The following is a 10,278-nucleotide window of genomic DNA, read 5'->3' as shown; positions in this document are numbered from 1 at the left end:
GACTCATGTCGGGATGTCTGGGAACTGAACTTTTCACAGACACCATCTATTTCCTCTCATTACATCAACAGGAAACATTAGAGGTCAACTTGCAGGAACTGAAAAATGCCCACTTCTTTGATGTTGCATTGCGGGATCTTAACTGTGCCCTTCCTTTTCAGGCATTGCTTCTTTTAACTCATTATTTTGTTTAGCCCAAGAATCGAGTTTGAACATTATATCCTTTTGTTGTGGGCAGCTACAATGTCATCCCCAGTAGCATTCGGTTTTACCACTTCATTCTTTTGGCCTCCTCATATGTGCCCACAGCTCTTTCCTCATCAAAGTCCCATCAAAGCAGGACGCTGAAAAAAAAAGATTTTATTTACAAGGACAATTAAAGCAGATACATTTTCATAATTTTTCATTATAATCAGGAAAATATCAGAACAGCAGAAACATTTAGGTTTATTAGGCATTCTCAATGAGCAGTAATGAGCAGTGAAATGTACTGTTCATAAAGGAACTTCCAGACTCACAATCTGCTGGTGCAATATCACCAGTTTGGATCTTATTGTGGAATGTCAGTTATGCTTCTAAAAATAACAAAATCACATAAACTTTTAATATTTACCGTCAAAGTTCTCTTGGTGATGAGGAAGACATGTGTCTTACTATGAATTCCAGGAATGTTTTGACTGCTGTGATGAGGCTTTGGCTTATTACACCTGGCCTGAGGTCAGTTTGGTCACTGTACTTCCACCATAGCCAGTACAGTGTGTTCCCAGGAACTGTCCTTCAGCAATGGAAAACCAAACCCCAGACTTTATTCCAAAGACATCCATTTGGGACACAAGTTGTGCTTTAACGGAGATGTTTTCCCAGTCATATGGAAGACATTTCAATCATTCCTTTTACTAATCTGTTAAAGCAGGGATGCCAGGCTTTGAATGAAAAAATATTTTCATTAAGCAGCAAGGTGGTCAGCTTCTTTTATGCCTTTTACAGAAATATTACAGTTTAGTGGAAATAGGTCTAGACATAGAACAAGTAAATTAAACTTTTGTATGTCAGTTTAATATCAACATATCAAACATCATAATAAGAACACTATCCCCAAAATGTAAAATCCACAAAAATGTGTATTTGATCATTATACAAAAAATTTGGAACTTCGTAGATTTTTTCATGAAAGTGTTTATATACTAATGGAGCCATTTATACTGGGTAGGGCCTTGCTTTACTCTTGGGACTTCTTCAATACTTAATGGCATGAGTTCCACAAAATGTTCAACACATTGATTTGACTAATTTGAGAAGTAGAACATTCTGAGATGCTTTTCTGTTCATCACAATTGTACAAATTGATCTGAGTTGGTGTAGCCTTTTCGCTACGCTACCAAAAAAAGTCTGGCCATTCTCCATAGACCTCATTTATCAACAAGCCATTTTTGTCTGCAGAACTCATGCTTATGTTTTTGCTTTTCTGCACCATTCTAAGTAAATTCAGGAGCCTGTTGTGTGTGACAATCTTTAGAGATCAGCATTTTCTAAAATATTAAACTTACATCATCTCGCATGCTCATATTCTTATGGTTAATGTAATTGTTACCTAAAGCAGGTGTACACAAGAAGTTGTTCAGTAGGTGTTCCTAAGTCTTTGGTCAGTGTATGTAGTATAAACTGGTGGTTTTTAGCTTCCTAAAGTGGTTGGCTATTCGGAACTTTCTCTGATGAGGAAATATTCTATTGTTGGCTTCTACACTGAATCTTAAAAATGAGGGGCAAACGAAATGACACATTGAGGTTTTGAATTTAGATGGCAGTGATTATAGCTTTCCTAATTTTAATAAATTAATTAATGACTTTTTATCCATCACCTGTGTCACACCACATCACAATTCCCCTCCTGACCACAAGAGGTCTACCTTCCCTAGTTTGCATTGGTTCTCTTCAACAACCTTCACCTTCTTCCTGTGACCACTAAGGTATTTAAAGAATAGGAGTACAATGTAAAAGCAAAATCGGATTATGTATTGTATCTCTATTAACAGGGGCAAGACTACCTGTTAAGCCAGTGAAATTGTAAGAAGAGAAGCTCACCTGCGTTGAGAACAGGCTCAACTCACTACTAAACAAACATTTACTTTTTATTTTTGCATTGCAGTTATAAATAACTGGTGAAAAGCAGTGAACTGGCAACAGGGTGATGGACACCCAAAGCTTATTTATACAGGTGTGGATTGAAGGCTGGCCAGTGTAGTCCGATCCAGGAAAAGAGTTACTGTAATGTAATTTGCTGAAAAAGTTAATGCAGGTTCTGAAAGAAAGGTGTCAGATCACATACTGTTTCTCTGTTTAGGTAGAAAGAGAGGTGATGCACTCAATATTAGACAGGTGGTCATATTGTTAGGAGTGATTGTAATATATAAGTTATACATACAGTATATCATTATTATATAACATCCAAATTAACAATAAATAAATAAATAATATTATAGAAAAATATTTGCATGCCTGCAAAGAAAGCAATATATTCCATGACAGAGCAGATGATTTTCTGATGGAAAAAATCCAGCATATTCTCCAGGACCTTCATTAAAACAAAAAATGACATAAGAGATGTCTTTGAAAACAATTCTACATGCAGGAAACTTCTGTAAAGAGCATTAAAGAGTAAAAAACTGTCAATTTTTGGTGTTTCCTCTTTTCTTTAAAATAATCAGTGATGTTATATATATATATATATATATATATATATATATATATATATATATATATATATATATATATATATAGCAGTGATGCTAATATATACTATAATATAGCGGAATATACACTCACCTAAAGGATTATTAGGAACACCTGTTCAATTTCTCATTAATGCAATTATCTAATCAACCAATCACATGGCAGTTTCGTCAATGCATTTAGGGCTGTGGTCCTGGTCAAGACAATCTCCTGAACTCCAAACTGAATGTCAAAATGGGAAAGAAAGATGATTTAAGCTATTTTGAGCGGGGCATGGTTGTTGGTGCCAGACGGGCCAATCTGAGTATTTCACAATCTGCTCAGTTACTGGGATTTTCACGCACAACCATTTTTAGGGTTGATGCTTGAGGTCAGAGGAGAATGGGCCGACTGATTCAAGCTAATAGAAGAGCAACTTTGACTGCAATAACCACTCGTTACAACCGAGGTATGCAGCAAAGCATTTGTGAAGCCACAACACGCACAACCTTGAGGCGGATGGGCTACAACAGCAGAAGACCCCACTGGGTACCACCCATCTCCACTACAAATAGGAAAAAGAGGCTACAATTTGCATGAGCTTACCAAAATTGGACAGTTGAAGACTGGAAAAATGTTGCCTGGTCTGATGAGTCTTGATTTCTGTTAAGACATTCAAATGGTAGAGTCAGAATTTTTCGTAAACATAATGGGAACATGGATCCATCATGCCTTGTTACCACTGTGGCTGGTGGTGGTGGTGTAATGGTGTGGGGGATGTTTTCTTGGCACACTTTAGGTCCCTTAGTGCCAATTGGGCCTTGTTTAAATGCCACGGGCTACCTGAGCATTGTTTCTGACCATGTCCATCCCTTTATGACCACCATGTACCCATCCTCTGATGGCTACTTCCAGCAGGATAATGCACCATGTCACAAAGTTCGAATCATTTCAAATTGGTTTCTTGAAGATGACAATGAGTTCACTGTACTAAAATGGCCCCCACAGTCACCAGATCTCAACCCAATAGTGCATCTTAGGGATGTGGTGAAACGGGTGCTTCGTGCCCTGGATGTGCATTCCACAAATCTCCATTAACTGCAAGATGCTATCCTATCAATATGGGCCAACATTTCTAAAGAATGCTTTCAGCACCTTGTTGAGTCAATGCCATGTAGAATTAAGGCAGTTCTAAAGCCGAAAGTGGGTCAAGCACCGTATTAGTATGGTGTTCCTAATAATCCTTTAGGTGAGTTTACAAATAATTAATCAAATAATATAAATAACCCAAGTTTGTTGAGAAGCTATTTTGCTTAAAGTTGGGTTAACAGTAGGCATGATTAACATTATTTCAGAAATGTTACATGCATTTAGCCTGTTGTACAGCCTCAGTAATGACTTGTGATTTAATGACTGCACTGTGCCTTTTTTTTAGCATTAGGTAATGGTTGAGTGAAGTCATGGTGCATATTTTTAATAAAACTACAAATCTGTTACTCTTTCATGCATTTTCTATTTGGGTTACGTTCAGTAAATTGCGTTAAAACCTAAACAAAGCATTTTCACTGAAGAGACATTTTTATAATAAAAAGAAAAACATCTAATGTGCCAAAGGTTATTACTGTACATCACGAACAGTAACCATTTTTGTCTTACCGCTCAAATACTAAATATAGAATGCCAAATCCATCATTTTCCATGTGGCCACGATTTTCTCTACATAGATAATCTAAATTATATTCCTACTGTAACAATAACATTTTAAAAATTGTAATATTTATTGTAAAGTTCCTCCTAAATTGTTGGCACACTTCATAAAAATAAGTACAATTTCATTTGTAAAAATAATAACACATTCACAAAGTGAAGTGAAGTTGTGGTGAGTTGTAAAATTGAATTATAACATTAATTAATTAATTTTGTTCTTGGTCCACTCTTAATCCTGTGCATATTGTTATGTTGTCTTTGTTTTTCAATTTCAATATGGTCTAAGATGGTCACTGCAAAAAAATTTAAGCCACAAAACAGCCACTGTTTTTTAAAAGTGCATCTTGCAATTAAAGTGCATCTTGCAATTGCTAGAATCAGCTGATTATGTTTTTTGGTTAATTTTGAAAATTGACAGCTACAAGTATCAGAAACCATTCAGTTGTAATACTTTGATGGGTTTTTTTTTATGGGTTAAATTTCTACCAAATGTCAAAATATAGCACATGTGAAACTTTTTTGCTTTGTTCATAATACTTAATTATATTATTACCTGGTATTTTTTAATCCATTACCTGATTCATGCAGGTCAATAAACATCTGTGTCTCGAATGTTGGATATTATATATATAGCCTATATATATATATATATATATTATTGTAATACGTGGCAAATGGGAATTATTTTTTTGAACGATCTCATATTTATTCCACAGGGAAATATGACATGGTTAAACAATTCCTGGTTCTGGGGGAAACCTTTTTTTTACCATGATATAATAGGTAACTGAAAAAAAAATCATTCTGTTTTTTCTTTTGACCTTCCCCACAGAAAAAAACAACAACTTTACACTACATCCAGCATCATTAATTACCAAAAACAAGCTACTGTATTAACCACATGGTCAATGCTTCATGGGCCACTGTCATGTAATACTGCAAGACACAACAGTTTTTGCTCTATCTATCTGTATTTTCACTATCCACACTGTTATTTACTGCTATCTTCATTGGCTGCTGTGGTAATGATGATGGATGCGTGTGTACACATGCACATGTGTTATGTGACATCAAATGCTAGTAGATTTTTAAAACACTAAAAAACTAAACACTACAGTTTTATCACATCCCCCAAAACACTATCAGACGTTGCACTTCTATTGTCCGTTCAGTTGCCACTTACAGTTGCTTAGAAAAAAAAGCCAAGTAGCAATTTGTTTTTATTATCGGTATTTCCATGTTCTAATTATTACATGAAACTGCTCCTTTGGTATGCAGATGCTGAGCAACATATGTTGTATGTTTACTTTATAAAGCACCCTGAAATGGCCCTTGTCCATTACCTTTACAAAAATGATTTAGGCACAATTATAGTAAGTATACTGTACCATACATACTAAAGTTTTTTGAACTGTTAACCATGCTTGTCCATGCTTACCATCAAAAACACATAAAAAAGATAAAACCATCTACTGCCAATCACAATAGCCTGAAAAACTAAATAATATGATGGCCTGGTAAAACCATTCACATAGTAAACTGAAATATGTTTCTCTGTGGCATGTATCTTAGCCAGAAGTAAATTATGGCTAAGAATTTAGCATTTAAAATTTTAAATTCTGGTTATCTTCAGAAGTGACCAGGGATGGAAATCTACATCCAAAGAATCCATAATTCTGAACTCGTAAACATCAAAGATTCCTCCCGATATAAACAAAACTGGAATGCCTTGAGGCCCTGGATCAGGCACAGAAGGAGGACCTGCGGGTGCTCTGGAGCCTGGTGCAGACTGGGTGTACTCTAAGGGGTGTTCCCTTTCAAAGGCTACACTCGATGCTGCGTGAAAACAACGTCTCAACGATGCTCTCTCCCCTTTTCTTAGCAATATCCATATGAGTTAACCCTTTCATGGAGTGAGCTGTATTCATCCCATGTTTTTCTGGCATTAACTTATTTATTTATTTAAATATAATTGAGGTGGAAGCGAGGGGTTATATGATGACACGCAGATAGAAGAGGCTATCTCTCTCCTGGAACATCATCCTTCCTGAAAAGCTATTACTTTCTTTAAAGCTGTGTAGACTTTTATCTTCCCTGGAGGTAAAAGCTTTTCAGGCAGCAGGTCAGGTTGGTGCTCCATTGCACACCATGGCAGTTTTGCACGCCTCCCAGGCTGACCTGCTGAGACACTTGAGTACTGGCGGGGCTCTTCAAGGTAGGGCGTATTGGAATTACGCCAGGCCACAGACTTGTCTCTTCGTGCAACAAAGCAGACAGCTCGTGCTATCGGCCATTTTATGGCTGCGGTTTCCGCAGAGAGGCACTTGTGGTTGAATCTCAGGAGCATCGAGGAGAATTGTGCATTCCTCCTTGATGCCCCCATCTCACCTTCTGGCCTACTTGGCGATGTCGTTAACTCAGTTGCCACTAGGTTCATGAGTGGAAGTTATATAACAAGCCTTCGGGAAATTCCTTCCCCGCCATGCTCAAGTGTCGGGACTGTTGGCCACCCAGTCTCGACCGGGTCTGACTCTTGCGCAGCGTGAAACACACAAGGAGAGTGTTTTTGAGCTGGGCACCCCCTCGTAAGATTGGGGTGCGTTGCACAATCTGCCTCAAAAGAGGTCAGACTGGCATATTGTCTTCTTCACAAAGAAGCCCTGAGGTTCATGTTCCCAGGACCGTGAGGGGTGGCCCCCCAATGGGGAGAGGTGAAGTGTTCTCCCTGGCAGTTGAGATTACCATGTCCTAGTGCGCGTGGACAACACTATGGCAGTCTCATATATTAATCGCCAGGGCAGACTGTGCTCGCGCCGCTAAATAGCTAGCGCACCAGGTTCCTGTCCCTCAGGGCGATTTACATTCTGGGAAAAATTCAAGTAGCCGAGGTGGACCTCTTTGCCTCGCAAGATTAGCAAATGTCCCCTTTACTACTCTCTGACTCTTCCAGCCCCTGGGTCTGGACGCCTTGGCGGTCCCTGAACGGGACCAACTAAGTCAAGCTGGTCAGCGTAATTAAGACTATTCTAAGTGCTAGGGCTGCCTCCCCTAGAAGAGCTTATGCCCTCAAATGGAATGTATTTGAAAGTTGGTGCATGACGAAGCAGGTAGACCCAGTCCACTGCCGAATTGTTTCAGTGTTGGAGTTTCTGCAGGAAAAGGGTTAGGGCTAGTCAGGGCCATTTTGCATCCTCACTGAACTATCTTCCGAAATTCCATTCCCAACATGCACCCTATTGTTTTTGAAGCCTTCTGTCCCCTGCCTTTACAGCATCGGAGCAGGAGAGACTTCACTCACTGTGTCCAGTACGTGCTCTTCATGATTTATGTCCACCGCATTAGCCATTGGCATAAGTCAGAGCAGCTTTTACATGTTTTGGGGCCGCAAGCTGCGTGAAAAATGCTATTGCCCTCTCCTATGAGGCGTGTGGGCTCACTTTGCCTCTAGGAATCAGGGCTCATTTAACCAGGGGGATCGCCTCATTTATTGCACTAGCAAGAGGTATTACCCTGCAGCAAGTGTGTGACGTAGAGGGTTGGTCTTCTCCGCACACATTTGCCAACATGAAGCCTGTTGCTTTTGAAGCCCTCTGTCCTCTGCCTTTACAGCTTCAGAGCAGGAGAGACTTCACTAACTGTATCCAGTACGTTCTCTTCAGATTTACGTTTTCAGGGAACAGGGTTACAGCAAAGTAAACCGAGACAAACTGCATAATGATCCTGAGGCATTGTTATAATATTCAGTCATGCCACAGAGACATATGTCAGGCCTAAGTAGCAATGGCCGGTTCGTCTGCTACCCCACCTAACAAGATCAGCAACTCAACTTAGCGAAAGGCTCAGTAACCGTTTGTCCATAGCTAGCTTTTATAGGTACTGTAGGCCATACCCCAGAACAACAGCATCAGTGTTTTTACACTATGACTTTTGGTGGTGAACCGGTGGTGGTGAAGCAGTTTGTCACCTGGTTGTTACCGGCAAGAGTCTAGTGGGTCCAATGTCACCCTCTAGCATTGCTGATGGGGGCCTACACAGTTGGCTAAGCCAGTGTTGGTCATGGTACCCAAGACTGATAGCACAGTCTGGTTCTATATGAAATTAGATGTATATCCAATGCCCTAAGTAAGCAGGTTGGGTATGGCTCACTTTTATTCAACAATGCATCCAACGAAGGGGGTGTTGGCAGATTCCTTTAACTAGCATGTCCCAAAAATATATTACTTTTCCCACCCCATTCTGTGTATACCACTTCATCACTTTTCTCTTTAGGTTGTTCAGGGCCACTACCATTGTTCCAACAGTTCTTCATCCCAAAACACATATGCCACTGACTTTTTATATATAATTATTTTAATAATTATTTACAGAAATGACAGGCAGCGGCATCAGAAACATCTCAGAGCTGTCCTTAGACCTTTGAGACCAGCTGTCTAGTATTACTAAAAGGGGACACCAGAGCTATGTGAACAGGCGTCTGTCTGATGCACATTGTAACATTTACATAAATTATTTTTCTTCTCTTGATTTTACAAATGGATGTGCTGGACTGGAGGTTCTTCTTATTACAATCAGCTATTCATAACCTACAGGATATCAGCCAGCAATCATTCCATGTTAAATAAAATTATCAGTTATTTCCTATTAATTCATTTTTAATCCATTACCTGATCTCTGCATGTCAACAAACATCTGTCTGTATGGTATTATTAATTGAATTAGTAAATAAAATCTATAAACTAAATCTAAAACAATTTTTAAAACTCCTTTGAAATTATCTCCTGGAAAAAGAAGAAAAAATAAGAAACATTATAAAGTAATTATATATAAAGTAAAGCACGGTGGTGTTCAAAGGTGTTAAAACATGCACCCATTTTCGAAAAACAAAAAGAAAACATTTTTAAACATTTTAACTATTTTGTTGACTGACCACAGACAGATTTTTACACCTTTTTTTCAGATAATCACACCATTTATTTTTTTAACCAAGAAGGTTTCATGTAAAAAAATTAAAAAAATACTGCATACTAGACATCCAGTATTATATTTAATATGTTCAATTAAAACCAGGTACAAACTCCTTAAGGAAATGTCAAGAACTAATTCCAATGAACATAATTTTATTTTGCACCTAAAAAATAGATTTAAACTCATATGAATTTAGATAGGGGTTTTACATTGAATTCCCATACTTCAAAATAGAGACATATGGGAAATTTGGACATTAAACAAAATCCACTGATGTAAAATCCCAGGGATCAACAGAGTGCACGCACTAGAATCATTTTGCTCATCTGAAGTCTACTCATCTGTAAAAACTCAGGCTTCCTCAATATGTTTGCTCTCGTAGGTCTTGATGTCAGATTCACAAACCTTAGCACTGTTTAGTCATATTGAATCTTAAACCCAGTCCATCATTTTCTAGCTTTAGTGGCCCTGAAAAAACCCAGGATCCTACTAGTATCGCCCTTCATTTTTCTATGTGGTTACAGTGATTCCATGAGCTTTCTGAAATGGAGAAATCCACAAGAGTTCTTCATGACAACCCCTACATATGGGCTGGAAAATAGGGGTGAAACTAGATTTCAGTGCCAATGAGAAAATGCTACACAGTACTGTATGTGTACCAAGAAATAAAATTTAGTAAAAGAGAATTAAGGTTAGTCGCCTCAGGGGTGGAAAATGCTTGAATAACACCAGTAAAATTATTCCACTGCATTACCTGATTTTCTTTTTTCAGGCAGCTTTTGCATGGTTGGCACCACCCAGTTGCAAAGTAGGCTTTAATAACCTTTCGACAGGTTTATGTTCCTGTATATCCCTAAGCATTTCTGTACCAACAGGAATAATCAACAAGGTTAATAT

The sequence above is a fragment of the Clarias gariepinus genome, chromosome 1 (assembly GCF_024256425.1).
Source record: "Clarias gariepinus isolate MV-2021 ecotype Netherlands chromosome 1, CGAR_prim_01v2, whole genome shotgun sequence".
In the NCBI taxonomy this organism is placed as follows: domain Eukaryota; kingdom Metazoa; phylum Chordata; class Actinopteri; order Siluriformes; family Clariidae; genus Clarias; species Clarias gariepinus.
Note: the sequence above shows the minus strand (reverse complement) of the source record.